General features: G+C 36.5%; 1 pseudogene; it reads left to right on the top strand.

The window, feature by feature from the left end:
- Positions 1–826: 826 nt before the first annotated feature.
- Positions 827–12,394, top strand: LOC113261939 (vomeronasal type-1 receptor 1-like; annotated as a pseudogene).
- Positions 12,395–16,237: the final 3,843 nt, after the last annotated feature.

Raw genomic sequence — 16,237 nt, 5'->3', positions numbered from 1 at the left:
TATCACACAAAGCTTCAGATGATTTGTATGGTGCTTTATTTACCATGCGCAGCCTTTCAGGGAACATAACCTGAAAAAAAGCATGAGTTCATTGATGGAATGAAAAAGAAAATCAAACACAGAGACATGGGGTACCAAGCAATACACAAGTCATTCATAGAGTTCAAAATAACTGTATTGCCTCTGGGGAAGAGAATTTAAAAGGCCAGAGTATGAACATGGCAAGAAAAAATGGAAATGGGAGGAGGAGTTAAGATGGCAGAGGAGTAGGGGACCCCAAATTCATCTGATCCCTGGAATTCAGCTAGATAGTTATCAAATCATTCTGAACACCTCTAAAGGCAACTGGACATCTGAGAAAAGAATTGCTGCAATAATACAAATAGAAAAGTGACCACTTTTTGCAGAGTGGGAGGTGCAGAGGTGTGAATCTGAGGTGATATAATGGAGGATAGGGGCATCTGGGAGGCGTAGTCGTTAAGTGTCTGCCTTCGGCTCACGGCGTGATCCTGGCATTCTGGGATCGAGCCCCACATCAGGCTCCTCTGCTAGGAGCCTGCTTCTTCCTCTCCCACTCCCCCTGCTTGTGTTCCCTCTCTTGTTGGCTGTCGCTCTCTGTCAAATAAATAAAAATAAAAAAAAAATAATGGAGGACAAACCAAGGGGGTGGGGGGATCCTCCATAAGTTTGGTACCAGAAAATGTCATAAGCAGTGGAGCACAAAATCAGAACTTTTAGAGTCTGCCTGAAAGATGCTCAGGGACAAAGCCAGGCAGAATCCCAGGTGGGACAGCATGGTCTTAGGATCCCCAAGGTCACAAAAAGAATGGGGGTGACTGAGCGTGGCAAAGTTCCCAAGCATCAGAGAGGGGAAGCCAGCCGCAAACAGTGAGTCCAGGTGCTGGCTTTCTGCTCAGCATTGCCATAAACAGCAAACCGCTACATGGTCCAGTGATGGGTGTCCAAGCAGGGACCCATCAAGAGGCAAAACCAAGGAGAGACCCCACTCCTTTCCCCAGGCAGAATGGTGAAGGGGTGGGCTGCAGGAGTCCATAAATTTTGGAGACCCGAAATGGGGTCATGTGCCTGAAATAAAAATGCTCAGTCACATGCTTGGGGAACACAGAGTTTCAATGGAAACCAGGGAGACAAAAGCGATTGACTGCTTTTCTGTGAGGGCTCACTGAAGAGTGCAGGGTGCGAACTCTCAGCTCTGGGGCTAGAGATCAGGGTGTTGCCATTCTATTGTCCACTCCCCAATTTGTGCTGAAAGCCTTCAGGGAACAAAACAACCACATAAAGCAAACTGGTGCCCTTTACACTGAGCCTGGATGCCTTACAGCAGTGGTACAATTCTTCCCAGGAAAAGACAGCTGAGAATCAGTGCAACAGGCCCTTCCCCCAGAGGAGAAGCAGGAATTTCTGGCTAATACAGAATTTACTGATCATAGAGAACTGCAAAATCTCAGCTCGTTGGGAAATCAGTATATAGCGTCAATGGTTTTTTCTTATTATTCTCTAGGCTTTTAGTCTTACCTTTTTTTTCCTTTTCACCTATTTTCTCATTGTATCAACGCATATTTAAGGTCTTTTTTAATTTTCATTTTTACGTTTACATTATATATATATTTCATTTGTGGATTCCTTTCATTGTATTCAATTTTATTTTTGAATGTATATAAGTTTTTCTTTCTTTTCTATTTTGAGATCTTGTTTCTTCTAACAAACAGACCAAAATACACCCAGGATCTAGTTTATTGTTCTGTTTTATTCAAATTCTTGTTAGATTTTATTCCCTCTCTCTGATTTTGGTTTCTGTTCCTCTGATATGTTTAGTGATTTTTCTCTGGTGGTGTTGTGCTATTTTTGTACTTTCTCTCATTCATCTATACATTTCTGGACCTAATGACAACACAGAACAACTCATCCCAAAAGAGACAATAAGAGGCAATACTCACTGCCAGGAACTTAATCAATGTGGATATAAGTAAGATGTAAGAACTAAATTCAAAACTACTCTTATAAAGATAGTAGCTGGCTTGAGAAAAGCATAGAAGACACTAGAGAATCCCTTTCTGGAGAAATAAAAGAACTAAAATCTAATCAGGTAGAAATCAAAAAGGCTAGTACTGAGATGTAATCAAAGATGGAGGCTGTAAATGCTAGGATAAACAAGGCAAAGAGAGAGTCAGTGATATAGAAGACAAAATAATGGAGAATAAAGAAGCTGAGAGTAAGAGAGATAAACAACTACTGGATGATGAAGAGAGGATTCAAGACATCAGAGATACCAGGAAGCAAAACAATATCCAAATCATTGGGGTCAGAGGAAGAGGAAAGACAGAGAGGGGCAGATGGTGTATTTGAATGAATTATATATTCCTTAATCTGGGGAAGGCAACATACATTCAAGTCCAGGAGGCACAGATAACCCTCCTCAAAATCAATAAAAATAGGTCAACACCCCGACATATAACAGTGAAGCTTGGAAAATTCAGAGATAAAGAGAAAATCCTGAAAGCAGTTCAGAAGAAGTCTTTTCTTCAACTTACGTAAGATTATGTTTTGATTATAACTCAATTAAAATAAATGATAAATAAATAAGTAAAATAAAGGAAATCCCACATCTATCATTATCCAAAACGGGGAAAAAAAAACTTTCTCTGTAAGATCAGCAAGAAGACAAGAATACCTACTTCTGGGGTGCCTGGCTGGCTCAGTTGGAAGAACCTGTGACTTTTGATATCAGGGGCAGGGGTTTCAACACCATTTTGGGTATAGAGATTACTTAAATAAATAAACAACAACAAAAAAGAATACTAAGGCACTTGGGTTTTTCATTTGGTTAAGCTTCTCACATCAGCTCTGGTCATGATCTCAGGGTCCTGGGATTGAGCCCTGCATTGGGAGCCCCACTCAGTGGGGAGTCTGCTTCTCACTCTACCTCTGCCCGTCTCCCATCTTATGCTCTTTCGCTCTCAAATAAATAAATAAATTTTTTTTTTGAAAAACAAGAATACATACTCTTGTTCATTCTATTCTATATAGAATTGGACGTTTCAGCCAGAGCAATTACCCAGGAAAAAGAAATAAAAGGCCTGCAAATTGGAAGGGAATATGTAACATTAACTGTGTTTGTAGATGACGTGGCAAAAATCCTATATATTCCATAAAAAAGATCTCTAAGAAGTAATAAACGAATTCAATGAAATTACAGTGCACAAAATTAACACATAAAAATCAGTTAGCATTTCTACACATGAACAATTTAAAATTTGAAAGAGAACCAAAGAAAACTCTCTCATTTTCCAGAACATCAGAAAGAATAAAATACTTTGGAATAAAGCATTTTATAAAGTACAAAAATAAAGAAGGTGTAAGAATTACACACTGAAACATTGCTGAGAGAAATCAAAGGAGACACAAATCAATACAGACACATCTGACGTTTAGAGATTAGAAGACTTAATATTGTTAAAATGTTCATATTACCCAAAGTCAGTTACACAATCAATGGAATCATTATCCCAATCCCAATGGCATTTTGTTTGAAACAAAGATGCATCCTAAAAATTCATGTGGAATATGAGGCATGCTGAGGAGGCAGAATAATCTTGAAAAAGAAGAACAAAATTGTAGACATCATACTTCCTGATTTCAAAGCATACTGGAGTAATCAAAACAATGGGGTACTGGAATAATGACACATGTAGAGCAATGGAAAAGAATAATGAACCTTGAAATAAATCCTCATGTATTTGGTCAAATGATCTTGGTAAGGGTGCCAAGACCACACAGTAAGGAAAGGAGTCTTTTCAAAAATTGTTGCTGGGAAAACTGGGTATCTATATGCCAGAGTAGGACTTAGACCTTTACCTTACCCTTACAACATGTATAAAAAGTCATTAAAAATGGACAACAACCTAAAGGTAAGACCTAAAGCTTTAAAATACTAGAATAAGATATAGGAGAAAACATTTGTAGCATTAGATTTGGTAATGATTTCTTTGATATGAATTCAAAAGCACAGGCAACAAAAGCAAAGGAGGTAATTGGAAATATGTCAAACTTAAAAACTCTGTTTATCAAAGAAAACAGAGTAAAAAGGCATCCTATGGTATGGGAGAAAATAATTAGGAATCATATATCCGATGAGAGATTAATATCCAGAATATATAAAGAACTTGTATAATTCAACAAGGACAACAAAAAACCAAATAAACCAACACAAATGACCAATAGCATGTGAAAATTGCTCAACATCACTACTCATTAGAGAAATGCAAATTAAAACCACAATGATATATCACCTTATCCCAAATAGGATAATCACTTTATTTATTTATTTATTTATTTATTTATTTATTTATATTTATTTATTTACTTTTTTCCTTTGTTTTTGTTCAGCCTGGGTTTATTACCTTTCTATGTTTTCAGAGAGATTACATATTTTACACAGAAATTGAACATTAGTTTGGATTCATGACAATAAAAGCTATTAGCATTGAAAAATCTATTGATGTCTTGATAATTAATAATAAGAATTAACAGTTTCACTAAATGTTGTGTTTTTTTTCCTTTCAAGGTTTTATTTAAATTCAAGTTAGTTAACATATAGTGTAGCATGTTTCAGGGATAGAATCTAATGATTCATAACTTGCATATAACACCCTGTGCTCATTACAAGTGCACTCCTTAATGCCCATCACCCATTTAACCCATCCCCACACCCACCTCCCCTCCACAGCCCTTAGTTTGTTCCCTATTGTTTCTTAAAATCCACATATGAGTGAAATCATGTTCTATTTGTCTTTCTCTGACTTATTTTGCATAGCATACTACACTTTAGTTCCATCCATTTTGTTGCAAATGGCAAGATTTCATTCTTTTGGATCACTGAATAATATTGCATTGTGTGTCTATACCACATCTTTATCCATTCATCAGTCAATGGTCAGTTGAAGGCTGAATAATACTCCATTGATTGCATATACCACATTTTATTCAGCTGTTCATCCATTAATGGACATTTGGGTTTCTTCCACATTTTGGATGTTGTAAATATTGCTGTTCTGAACATGGAGGTGCCAATATCTCTTTGATAACCTGCTTTTAATTGTTAGACATATATAGCCAGACTGAGATTGCTGGATCATATGCTAATTCTACTTTAAAAATCTTTTAGGAGCCCACATCCGGTTTTCCATAGTGGTTATAGCGTTATACATTCCCACTAACATTGCACGAGGGATCCACTGTCTATTATTTAAAGATAATCACTATTTAAGCATAATAACACATGTTGGAGAGAATGTGGAAATATTGGATCTCTTTTTTTAGATATGTCTCTTGAGGCAAGGAAAACAAAAGCAAAAGTAAGCTACTGGGATTTCATCAAAATAGAAAGCTTCTGCACAGCAAAGAAAACAATCAACAAAGCTAAAAGGCAACCTATGGAACAGGAGAAGATATCTGCCAATGACATATCTGATAAAGGGTTAGTATTCAAAATATATAAAGAACTTATACAATTCAACATGGAAACACCAAATAATCCAATTAACAATGGGCCTAAGACATGACTATGACTTCTTTCCAAAACAGAGATGGCCAACAGACACATGAATTGATGTTCAACATCACTCATCATCAAGGAAATTCAAATCAAAACTACAAAAGATATCACCTTACACCTCTCAGAATGGCTGAAATCAACAACAATAAAAAGCCACAGGTGTTGGCAAGGATGTGGAGAAATGGGAACATTCTTGCGTTGTTAGTGGGAATAGAAAGTGGTGCAGCCACTCTGGAAAACAGTATGGAGGTTTCTCAAAATGTTAAAAATAGAACTATCCTCAGATCCAGCAATTGCACTATTAGGGATTTTTGCAAAGGCTACAGGAATACTCATTCAAAGGGATACATACACTCTAATGTTCATACCAGCATTTTCGACAGTAAGCAAGATATGGAAATAGCCCAAGTGTCCATCGAATGAGGAATGGATAAAGAAGAAGTGGTATATTTATACAATGGAATATTACACAGCCATTAAAAAGAGTGAAATCCTGCCATTTTCTATGACGTGGAAGGACCTAGAGAGCAATATGCTAAGCAAATTAAGTCAGTTGGAGAAAGACAAATACCATATGATTTCACTCATAGATAGAATTTAAGAAACAAAACAAATGAGCAAGGGGAGAAAAAGAGAGAGGCAAACCAAGAAACAGATAAGAGTCTGTATGAGTATAGAGAACAAACTGATAGTTACCATGGGAAATGTAAGGGGGAGTATGGGCAATATGTGATGGGTATTAAGGAGTGCAGGTGTGATGAGTACTGGGTGTTGTATGGAATTTCTGAATCACTATTTTGTACACCTGAAACTAACGTCACACTGTGTGTTAACTAACTGGAATTTAAAGAAGAACTTCAAAGAAGATGATGCTTCACTCAGTGTACTAATATTTTGTGGAGTACTTTTCATCTGTGTTCATAAGAGATACTGGTCTACATTTTTCTTGGAATGTTTTAGTCTGCTTTTGGTTCTTTTGCAGGAGTTTGAAAAAAGATCAGTGTTAATCTTATTAACTGTTCAGTAGAATTTCTCCATTACATCACTGATTAAGCCATCTGGGCCTGGGCTTTACTTTGTTTTGTTTAGAGGTGTTTCCTGTGTTTGGATAACTGTTTCAGTCTCTTTACTTAGCTTTGGTAGTTTGTGTGTTTCTAGGAATTGATCTATTTCATGTAGATTTTCCACTTTATTGGTATGCAATTTTTATAGTATCCTGTTATCATTTTGATGTCAGTAAGTTTGGCAGTAATGGCCCCACATTCATTTCCTATTTTAGTAATTTGAGACTTCTTTTTATGACATAGTCAGTGTAGTTAAAATTTTCTCAATTTTGGTGATATTTTCAAAGAAAAAAAATTTGGATATATTATTATTATTAATTATTATTATTATATCCATTGAAGTACAGTTGATTCATAGGGTTACATTAATCAGGTGTACAAATCAGGATTCAACAAGTCTATGTTATGCTGTGCTAACCATAAGGTAGTTACCATCTGTCACCATTCATTGACTGTACTTTTGTTGTACCTTTTATCCCTTGACTTATTCATTCTGTAACAGGAAGTCTCTACATCCCCTCTCCCTTTCACCCATGTTGCCCATCCTCTCACTCCCTTGCCCTCTAGCAAGCATGAATTCATTTTCTGTACTTATAGATCAGTTTCTGTTTTTGTTTGTTCATTTCTTTTTTATTTTAGAGTTCACGTATAAATGAAATCATGTGGTATATGTTTTCCGCTTCTGATTTGTTTCACTTGGCATAGTATCTTCTAGGTCCAGCCACATTGTTGCAAATAGCAACAATCTCATTGTTTCTTATGATTGAGTAACAGTTCATTGTGTGTGAGTTCAAGTGTGTGTGTGTGTCTGTGTGTGTGCACATTTGTATAACATTTTTACTCATTTATCTGTCAATGGATGCTTGAATTGCTTCCATATCTTGGTTATTATAAATAATGTAGCAATAAACATAAAAAAATCACTGTTTTTGTGCTAACACAACTACATAACCATTAGACAAAGATGTTCCTTGACTCCAACTTTTCAATATAAACAAAAATTGATTCAATAAGGACCATAGAATTAATATGTAACTTGGAATCACAGACCATGGGCAAGCAATTTAACCTGTCTGAGGCATTGATAAAAATGTCAACCCTAAGGAACTATTGTGTCATGGGCTCACAGGAGCACCTAGCAACTAGCATGGTATATCTTAAATATATGCGAGTTGAATCTGAAGTCCAAAGCAGCTGGTACTATTAAAGCCCACACCACTGTGAGTGGATGACTCTTGTTATTTTCTCACCTTGGTATATCAACTCATAAAGGGTATTTTGGTCAAGGATAATATAAATAAATCTACGAGAGAAAGGAAGGAATACCAAGAGGAAAGTGTATTTCTTGACAAGTCTATGTTACTGGACACTTGTAGAGTGTTTGATAACTACTCAGCTGTATATATATATATATATATATATATATATATATATATATATATATAGTTGATTGTCATTCTTTTTTTAAAATTTTTTGTTATGTTATGTTACTCACCATACATCATTAGTTTTGATGCAGTGTTCCACGATTCATTGTTTGCATATAACACCCAGTGCTCCATGCAATACATGCTCTCCTTAATACCCATCACCGGGTTAGCCCAATCCCCCACTGCCCTCCCCTCTGAAGCCCTCAGTTTGTTTCCCAGAGTCCATAGTAGCTCCTAGTTCATTCCCCCTTCTCTTTACACCCCCTTTCTTTTTCCCTTCCTTCTCCTACTGATCTCCGTGCTTTTCCTTATGTTCCACAAATGAGTGAAACCATATGATCATTGTCTTTCTCTGCTCGACTTATTTCACTTTATCTCCTCCAGTCCGATCCATGTTGCTGCAAATGTTGGGTAATCATTCTTTCTAATAGCTGATTAATATACCATTGTATATATGGACCACATCTTTATTCATTCATCTGCTGAAGGGCATCCTATGACCCAGCAATTGCACGACTGGGTATTTACCCCAAAGATAGAGACGTGGTGAAGAGAAGGGCCATATGCACCCAATGTTCATAGCATCATTGTCCACAATAGCTAAACTCTGGAAGGAGCCGAGATGTCCTTCAACTAATTGGCTTTAACCGGTCATCCTACAGATTTTTTAGTACCTCTATCACCTTCAAAAGAAATAATTTTTTCATAGGGTTTTTTGATGAGGATTTCCATCAGAGTAGACTTCCCAGGGCTTGGACCAATAACGGACATGTATATAAATGAATGCATTAGGAACAGAGCTGCCAGGTTGGACCATAACTCCCACCCCAGCGTAGACTTCTAAGAACTTCCAAGGCCTTTCCCTTCCCAAAGTCCATCCTTACATATTTAAAGTCATTGGCTGATCTGCCCCTCACAGAGCAGTGGTATTCACAGTGTGGTCCATGAACTAACATTCATCTGCATATTGTCGCTAGTTCGTGATAACATACATTCAGATATTGAAAGTGCTTACTAACTTCATTAACAATTCGTAAGATATTTTAATCTATTGAATATAAGAATAAAAATTGGGGTTTATATTTCAAAAAATATTGGCCATAGATCTAAATATACTAGCTAATAACATAAAAGTTCCAAAGATTTTACTCATTTATTTGTTTGAGGCATGGGGAGGAGCAGAGTGTTCAGGAGATGGAGAGAATCTTCAGCAGACTCTGTGCTGAGCACAGAGCCTGACACGGGGCTTGATCTCATGACCCTGAGATCATGACTAGAACTGAAACCAAGAGTTGGACACTCAACTAAATGAGCCACCTAGGAGCCCCCAAAATATAAAACTTCTAAAATAAAGCATAGGGAAATAACTTGTGACCTTATGGGGGGAAAAGACTTCTTATGCAGGATACAAAAACATTACTTATAAAGAAATATTGAAAAATGAACTTCATGAAAATAGAAGGGTGCCTGGGTGGTTCAGTTGGTGAAGTATCCGAGTTTGGCTCAGGTCATGATCTCAGGGTCCTGGGATTGAGCCCCTAGTTGGGCTTCCTGCACAGTGGGAGACTGCTTATCTTTCTTCCTCTACCCTTCTTCCTGCTCATGCTCTCTGTCTTTCAAACAGATAAATAAAAATAAAGAAAGAGAAACCTGAAGAATTGTATTCATTAAAAGGCTTTATTAAGAAAATAAAAAGAGAATACATGGAATATGAGAAAATATTCACAGGACATGTATCTCTCATAGGATTTGTATCCATGCTATAATAATTTTATAGTAAAAAATGCGAATAGCTCAATAAATAAATGGGAGAAATATTTGTACAGGAACTGCATAATAATGCAAAGAACAAAAATATCCAAATGGGCAATATGCCAAAAAGTATATAGAAATATTGCCAACAGGGAAATGAAATTTAAAATCAGAAAAAGACACTACTGATGAGGAAAGAGAAGGCAAGCTGAGTACAAAGCAGAATCTGACACCCCACAACCCTCCCCAACCTTTGGAATATATGTGACATTGCTCAGGCACTAATGGCTCACCTAAAGCTAAGGAAAGAAAAATAGATAGTTAACTTAGAGATCACAGTCCTGCAAGACAAGCGTCTCCCTCAGTTTACAAATATCTTATCAATCTACAAGAACAAAGAATTGCTATCAATAACCTAGCTTCCAGAAGGAAATGTAGATACAATTAAATGTCATTATAATCTGCACACCATTGACAGATACTTGAAACAGGCAGAGGATAATGTTCCTCCAGGAAGTTCCAAACTATCTTCTTGTTAATGCCTTGCTAGAGGGAAAAACAGCTTTAACCTGACACTGGAAAGCCCTCTGGTATCCTGTGAGTCTTCTTTAACAAATATGAAGGTCCTTTCTCAACCTCCCTTTTTCATTACCTACCGCAACCCCATAGTATATAATCAGCCACCCCTCATAACCCAGGGCAAGAGCTCTTTCTACCCATGCGTCCTGTCCCTGTGCTTAACAAACCACCGTTTTGCACCAAAGATTTCTCAAGAACACTTTCTTGGTCGTGGGTTCTGGACTCCACCCCACCAAACATCACCTATATTCCAAAACCACATCATATTGATGTGGGAAACAAAGGCAAAAGAAAAAATTAAATTTCCTTTGCCTACAGCCCATTGGAAAGTCCTTGAAACAGGCCAAGTGATCTTCCTCTAGGAACTCAGCTGCCTCCATGTTAATACTTTGCTAATGGCAAAAGGCAATCTTAGCCCAATCCCCAGGATCCTGTTAGTCTACTTTAACATGTAAAAATTCTTTTGGAAACTTCCTTTATCTCTATCCCCCAAGGTACATGTTGGCAATCATCCCCAAAGCATATGACCCACCCATATACATCTGAAAGGAATCATGACTTTTAGGAAGCAGGAATAAAAGATCCTTTTCCTAACAATAGCTAGCCCTCTCAAGGTCCGGGAAACTTTTTTTTCCAAAATACCTTGGAGGCCTGTGCTGTCCTTAACCCCTTCCCAACTTCAAAGTATGTAATGGGCCACTCCTCAAGACACCAGGCAGCTCTTTCTGCCCATGTGTCCAGTCCCCCTGCTTTAATGAAACTACCTTTTTGGACTAAAGGCAACTGAAGAATTCTTATAAATGACATGTTTGTCTTGACCTTAACGTTCCTCCAAAGTGACTTTAACAATTCTTGACATTTACTTCTAGAACTCATTCCTCATTTCCCGAATATTGGTAGAACATCTGCACAACTTACTACTGAGGGTGATCATACCTCATGGAGTCTTCTTAGGGTTCTCTGATTTCCATCAGGCTTACAGATCATTTTGGTTCCCTTTTTAGCTCTGCAGAAGTCTAGCCATCGTATAAGAGGTCAATGATACGATAGTTTTAAATGATACTATTTTGGAGTGTTCTTCATTCTCCAGTTGGCACTGTTTTATTGGGAACACGTTGCTCCTTGTGTTACTCATCAACACCTTCTTATTTCAGCCCCATGCAAAGAGGCCTATAGATTTGATATGCACCCACTTCACTTTAGCTAATAACAATTCCTTTCAGTGGGATTCCAGAAGTATTAAATGCATTTGGAGTAAGAAATTTTCTAGAACATATTGGTTGTAAGGCAGTGGTTTACATATACAGAGTCAACCAGGGTCTTTCCCTCTGCACCACATCTTTTCTCAGTATTTTTTAGGCCACAATTACCATTTCCAACAACACTGATAGGCATGGCTCAAACTGAAAATCCTTACATACATTTTTCCATCTCTCTTTTCTTTCTAGATCACTAAAATCAGATGTACATCCATGTCATCATAAGTTCTGTGTGTGGCCCCCTTCAACAGCAATGGAGTTGCACAAATGTGTTATCTGACATGCTATAGCAGGAGAGTACCTGATAAATTTCAGGAGGCTGCTTTTGTAGGAGGCATGGGCTTATGAGTTTTCCTGTGTGTGTTCCTCATGATCTGGACCAGTGTGTCCATGGTAACATTCCACAAGACCAGCCTCTGCCCAAGACCCTTTCCTGAAACTAAGGCCACTCACAGGACCTTGGCATTTGTGAGCCCTTAGTTTGTTTTTGTTTTTTGTTTGTTTGTTTTTTTACTCAGCCAGTAGTTGCCTTAGCATTTAGAGAAGTTATAGACATAATGTACAAGGGCTGGAGAACATCAGACTTTTCTCTCTTCTTGTTATCCAGTAATCTGTTCTCTTGTACTGATGAAAAATAACAAATGGTACTTCCTAAACTGTGCCTTTGCACAGATGAGAGTTCTCTCTCTAAACTATTTCCCTCAGAAGTCTGAACACACTCACACATTTCTCTGATATAATAGGCATAGAATTTCCCACACCGGAATTTTAACGAGGTAAAATTTTGAAAAGGCAATAATAAATATTACTTTGGCCATTTCATCAAGCCATCCAGCTTCATGAACATACAAAATAAATGACCAGATACATGGAATAAAACATGTTTGCGGGGTGACTGGGTGGCTCTGTAGTTTGAGTGTCTGGCTCCTGATTTTGGCTAGGGTCTTGTGAGTGAGGCCCACATCGGGCTCTGAGCTAGGTGGGGAGTTTGCTTGAGATTCTCTCTCTCTCTCTGCCCCTCCCCCTGTGCACAACGCCTCTTAAAGAAATAATTCTTTACAAAAATCTTTTAGAGTGTTGTACATGGATGGAGCCATCTTTGACCTCTCTGCAAAGAATTGTCAAACATTTATATGTATGATTATTTGGATTCCCTTAATATTTTAGAGATCTTCTCTAATATGAAGGCTCTATCAGATAAATTACAGCAACTGCACTTGCTGATTATGCTCAACTGTCTTCATCTGTCAAAATATTTTGTGTAGATACTGTTATATACTTAAAACCCAAACAATACTTGAGATTACTATATGCTTTTGATTATATCTGATTTAATTATGGAGAATGATGTAAGTGTAAATATAACTACGTTCCTTCACACAGTGAATATTGATCAAGATTCCCCCAAACAAAAAGTTATTATACATTCTCAAATACTTTATGAAAACCATGTATTACTTTTTATTTATTTGGAATTATTTGCATCACTAGAATTATTTCTTCAGTTTACCCTCCATTTTTCTAGACGTATTTTTTGTATCAGTAGCAGGAATTTTGATCTGTATAGTTTTGTACTCTTATTAAAATACTTAACAATTCCCATATATCACAGTGTAATATATTAGAAACGTAAAATTTTTTCTTGAAGAAATAAAATCTCAATAAAATAATTATAAATATAAATAAATAATAACCAGGTTCATTGAATTAAAATAAAAAAGATTAAATAAACTATTACAAAGAGTAAAAAGTATATAAACATTTTAAAGATTTTAATTATTTTTTTTGAGAGAGAGAGAAAGAGCATGAGTTGGGAGAGGGAGAAGCAGACTCTCTGCTGAGCATGGAGACTTATTCAGGGCTTGATCCTAGGACCCTGAGATCCTGAGCTGAGCCAAATGCAGATGCTTAAACAACTGAGCCATCTGGGTGCCCCAATAATTATAAATATTTTCAAACTAAGTAATGTGCTCAAAGAAATATAATTTGAATCTGAGGTGAAAAAAAAAAAAAAGAAAAGCTTAATGGTGAAACTGCAGCTTCTCTCAGTGCATGTGTGAGTCATAAATCACAGACCTCTGTGCTTCAAAGCTCCTTGGGAAAGAGAAAACTCATAGTTGGAGCCAGAGAACAGAGATTTAAAGTAAAGAGAGATGGAAGTGAAACAATTAACCTACAATCTTCTTATAATAGAAACAACTAATGCATGAGGACACTCAAATGTTGAAAGTAAAAAAGGACAAAAATTACAATAGGCTAATTGAAAGAAAGCTAAATTAACCATATGTGAAATATGAGTCAAAAACTTGCGCCTGTAATGGAGAGTATAGTATAATAATGAATTAAAAGTTCTGGTGGTATTTTGATAGAAGTTGCTTTAAATGCGTAGGTTGCCTTGGGTAGTACAGACTTTTTAACAATATTTGTTCTTCCAATCCATGAACGTGGGATGTTTTTCCATTTCTTTATTTCTTCTTCAATTTCTTTCATAAGTATTCTACAGTTTTCAAAGTACGGATCTTTTACCACTTTGGTTAGGTTTATTCCTAGGTGTCTCATGCTTTTTGGTGCAATTGTAAGTGGGATCAATTCCTTCATTTCTTTTTCCGTTGCTTCATTACTGGTGCATAGAAACGCAGCAGATTTCTGTACATTGATTTTATATCCAATGACTTTGCTGAATTCATGTATTAGTTCTAGCCATTTTTTGGTGGAGTTTTTCAGGTGTTCTACATGGAGTATCATGTTGTGTGTGAATACTGAGAGTTTGACTTCTTCCTTGTTAAATCAACAAGGATGCATTTTAGTTCTTTTTGTTGTCTGATTGCTGTGGGTAGGACTTCCTGTACTCTGTCAAATAACTGTGGTGAGAGCGAATATCCCTGTCTTGTTCCTGATCAGGGGAGGAACAACTCTCAGTTTTTTCACATTGAGGATGATATTAGCTGTTGGTCTTTCGTATATGGACTTTATGATGTTGAGGTATGTTCCACCTATCTGTACTTTGTGGAGGGTTTTTATCAAGAACGGACATGGACAGAGTTAGAGTGTATTATGCTAAGTGAAATAAGTCAGAGAAAGACAAATACCATATAATTTTCATCATATGTGGAATTTAAAAAACAAAAGAGATGAACGTATGGGGGGAGGGGGAGAAAGAAAAGTAAAAAGAGAGAGAAAGACCCCATAAGTGACTTTTAATGATAGATAACACACTAAGGATTTATGGAGGGAGGTGGTTGGTGGGTGGGCAAGAAGGGTGATAGGTGTTAAGTAGGGCATTTGTTGTGATGAGCACTGGATGATGTATGCAAGTGGTGAGTTACTGAATTCTATGCTTGAAACCAATATTGCACTGTATGGTAACTAACAAGAATTTTTAAAAAATTTGGAAAAAAAATAATGAAAGAAAATCAAATTAACTGAGAAGAAATATCTGCCCTCACATATTATACAATGAAAAGAGTAACTTCATAAAAGCTTAGTGCTTTAAGAATCTGCTGAATGTAACTGACCATTAACTTTATAGAGACTGCTGTATAAATAAAGATGTTATATATGAACCCAATGATAACTATGAATAAAACACCTATAATATATGCAGAAAAGTTAAAGAGAAATACTCCAAGTATAACAAAAAAGAAAATCATCAAACCACCAAAGAAGAGACCAAGAAAAGAAGGGAACAGAGAAAAACTGCAAAGACAACCAGAAAACAATGTACAAAATGGTTATAAGTACATGCCTATCAATACTACGTTAAGTGTAAATGTACTAAATCCTCCAATCAAAAGATATGGGGTGACTGATGGACATGAAAAAACAAGAACCATCTATATGCTGCTTATAAAAGTCTTACTTCAGACCTAATGACACAAACAGATTGAAAGTAAATGGCGGGAAAAACTTATTTTCATATGCTATGTAAATGGAAATGAACAAAAAAACACCAGTATAGCAATACTTATATCGTATAAAATATTCTTCAAAAGAAAGACTGTAGAAAGAGACAAAGACAGGCACCCCATAATGACAAAATCATCAATACTACATGAGGATACAACAATTGTAACTATGTATGCACATAGAAGCTCATAAATATGTAAAGCAAAAATTAAAAGACTTAAAGGGAGAAAATAGCAGTACTAAGTCACAGTAGAGGACCTTAACACCCAGTTACATCGATGGATGAATCATTCAGGCAGCAAATGAACAACGAAACAGTGGCTTTGAATGACACATCAGACCAGATTGATCTAACTGATATAAATACAGAACATTAGATCCAAAACCAACAGAATACATATTCGTTTCAACTGCAAGGAACATTCTCCAGAACAGATCACATTAGGCCACAAAATAAGTCTCAAAAAATTTAAAAAGATTAATTGGTATTGAGCATCTCTCCTGACCACAGCTGTATGAAACTAGAAATGAGCTATGAGAAATAATTGGAAAAAGCACAGACATGGGGAGACTAAACAACATGCTACTAAACAAGAAATGGGTCAACCAAGAAATCAAAAAGAATATTTGAAAAGAAAAGGAGACAAATGTAAATAAAACCTCAGTGATTCA

This window comes from Ursus arctos, unplaced genomic scaffold (assembly GCF_023065955.2).
Source record: "Ursus arctos isolate Adak ecotype North America unplaced genomic scaffold, UrsArc2.0 scaffold_5, whole genome shotgun sequence".
Taxonomy (NCBI): Eukaryota; Metazoa; Chordata; class Mammalia; order Carnivora; family Ursidae; genus Ursus; species Ursus arctos.
Note: the sequence above shows the minus strand (reverse complement) of the source record. Positions and strands in the feature narration are given on the sequence as shown.